This window comes from Limulus polyphemus, unplaced genomic scaffold (genome assembly GCF_000517525.1).
Source record: "Limulus polyphemus unplaced genomic scaffold, Limulus_polyphemus-2.1.2 Scaffold738, whole genome shotgun sequence".
Lineage (NCBI taxonomy): Eukaryota > Metazoa > Arthropoda > Merostomata > Xiphosura > Limulidae > Limulus > Limulus polyphemus.
In genome coordinates this window covers 288,211-291,058 of record NW_013666348.1, presented here as the reverse complement: position 1 = coordinate 291,058, position 2,848 = coordinate 288,211, and the positions used below count along the sequence as shown (strand labels likewise).

Below are 2,848 nucleotides of genomic sequence, written 5' to 3'. Positions count from 1 at the left end.
CATGTATTAGGTTTTCTGGGCATAACACTGGACCGTGCATAACGCTACGAGACTGCTTCGTTCGACTGCATTCAGGATGAAAAGATGTAGTGATATATTGAAACAACACATTATTCTCCATTAGTAGGTTTCAGTTTTGATTTGTATTTACCTGCCACGTCATTAGTTGGTTTCAGTTTTGTTTTTGTATCTACCTACCATTTCATTAGTGGGTTTCAGTTTTGTATTTACCTGCCACGTCATTAGTTGGTTTCAGATTTGTTTTTGTATTTACCTACCATTTCATTAGTGGTTTTCAGTTTTGATTTGTGTTTACCTGCCACGTCATTAGTAGGTTTCAGTTTTGTTTTTGTATCTACCTACCATTTCATTAGTGGGTTTCAGTTTTGTATTTACCTGCCACGTCATTAGTTGGTTTCAGATTTGTTTTTGTATTTACCTACCATTTCATTAGTGGTTTTCAGTTTTGATTTGTATTTACCTGCCACGTCATTAGTTGGGTTTCAGTTTTGTTTTTGCATTTACCTACTATGTCATAACAGTATTTATATTAAATACCATTAAGACATTGTAGCTAAAATACAAAGTTCAGTCTTTCTTTCTTTTTCTTTTTTCGGAAAGAATATTCGAGTTGCTGTGTTTCGTTATTTATTATGCGTAGGCTGGATCTGTGAGGAAGATTTCGGATTCGGCGAGCCAGGTTTAAGTACGTGCGATATCACAAAATATTATAAGAGTGACAGTCAATCAACTAGCGTGGATGATGGTTGGTAGGGTCTGCTGATTGGCTGCATTCCCCTCTGGTCAGTAGTTCAAAATTAGGGTTTGTGGCAGATAGCCTTAATAGCTTTCTCATAAATACAAAATACAAGTTCTCAGCTTTGTACCGTTATAACTGCTGTTATTTGTGAGATATGGAATACGTAAATTAGGGCGGCCATACAACCCCCAATTTCCAGGGAAAGTCCCCGAATGAGGAATGTTATTCCGAGGAGAATTATTTTGATCCGAAAGGGTCCCAGCCCCATTCGAAAAATCGCATCCAAATACCCTTACAATATTTTTTTATTTATTTACTATGAAGGATCCAACAGAAATATATTATAAACATTCAGCCAATTTTATTATTGTTAGCTTGGGCATAACATCATCATGTGACGACACTGGTGAAGTCTCCATAGCTACGGATTTGAATATGTTCATGTTCTTTTTTAGAACACACCCACACTCATCAGATAAATATTGCTAATACAGCAAGCTTCTTCAATACTGCCTTTCGTCTCGAACTATGGTCACTAAAGGTCCAAACTTCTATAAAGGTGTCCCCTCTTTTTATTTACAAAATATGACCACCTTATCCTAGACGGGTTTTTACATACACTTCTCGATATTCCAGGACATAGTCCATGAGGCATAGCATATGTTGAAAAAGTATATCGTATATATTACTGTGTGTAGAACATAGGGGTTCCTTCCGTCAGTTGAGGAAGAAGTCTGAAAGTCCTACGCATTGTGTAGTCCTAGTTCGCTATACGAAGTTCTAATGTAGTCCTAGTTCGCTATACGAAGTTCTAATGTAGTCCCAGTTCGCTATACGAAGTTCTAATGTAGTCCTTGTTCGCTATACGAAGTTCTAATGTAGCCCTAGTTCGATATACGAAGTTCTAATGTAGTCCTTGTTCGCTATACGAAGTTCTAATGTAGCCCTAGTTCGATATACGAAGTTCTAATGTAGTCCTAGTTCGCTATACGAAGTTCTAATGTAGTCCTAATTCGCTATATGAAGTTCTAATGTAGCCCTAGTTCGATATACGAAGTTCTAATGTAGTCCTTGTTCGCTATACGAAGTTCTAATGTAGTCCTGGTTCGCGATACGAAGTTCTAATGTAGTCCTAATTCGCTATATGAAGTTCTAATGTAGTCCCAGTTCGCTATACGAAGTTCTAATGTAGTCCTAGTTCGCTATACAAAGTTCTAATGTAGTCCTAATTAATATACGAAGTTCTAATGTAGTCCTAGTTCTCTATACGAGGTTCTAATGTAGTCCTAGTTTCGCTATACGAAGTTCTAATGTAGTCCTAGTTCGCTATACGAAGTTCTAATGTAGTCCTAGTTCGCTATACGAAGTTCTAATGTAGTTTTTGTTCGTCATACGAAGTTCTAATGTAGTCCTAATTCGCTATATGAAGTTCTAATGTAGCCCTAGTTCGATATACGAAGTTCTAATGTAGTCCTAGTTCTCTATACGAGGTTCTAATGTAGTCCTAGTTCGCTATACGAAGTTCTAATGTAGTTTTTGTTCGTCATACGAAGTTCTAATGTAGTCCAAGTTCGCTATACGAACCCGTGTGGGAAGGGTGATAAAAGTATCTATATAAAGCTAGTGAGAAAGAATTAAAACAAGTTTTAATCAACAGAATTTGAGTTATTATTTAAATAAGGGAGGTTTTGTATAGTAAGTAATCTCTCTCTCTTTAATGAGAAGTCCTTAAGTCTGCGTGGTCAGTAACTAAAACTATAAAGTCAGTCGAGGATATTTCGTGTCCAGTAGTTTGACTGTGTGTGTGTGGATAGGAAGGGATACAGGGAGGTGATAAATGGTGACTGGTTCTGAAGGAAAGCCTATTCAGTTCATGGGTACGCACAGTTAAATTGCGTTGGGTTTTGCACCTACCATACGTACATGTGTAAATGATCCACGAAAAAAGGTTGTGATGGAATGCAGTCTATCACCTGGAAAAAAACAAAAACAGTTTTATCCGATTAGTTAATTTATTTAAATTTGCGTTTAGCAATAAATAAACTTAGTATTCCGAAAATTGTTTAATTTCAAAGTTTAAGTTAAAGG

The 2,848-nt window shown here is 36.6% G+C and overlaps 1 protein-coding gene and 1 long non-coding RNA gene across 5 annotated transcripts in view; one reads left to right on the top strand and one right to left on the bottom strand.

Annotated features, from left to right (window-relative positions):
• The window catches only part of LOC111085959, a 38,716-nt gene that overhangs the window by 4,106 nt on the left and 31,762 nt on the right, over positions 1 to 2,848 (bottom strand). For all 3 annotated transcript variants that reach the window (XR_002610728.1, XR_002610729.1, XR_002610727.1), the window contains one exon: positions 2,675 to 2,733. This is a non-coding gene — a long non-coding RNA (uncharacterized LOC111085959). The remainder of the gene's footprint in view (positions 1 to 2,674; positions 2,734 to 2,848) is intronic.
• Positions 1 to 2,848, top strand: part of LOC111085958 (transmembrane protein FAM155B-like) — a 74,974-nt gene that overhangs the window by 40,518 nt on the left and 31,608 nt on the right. The window lies entirely within an intron of this gene.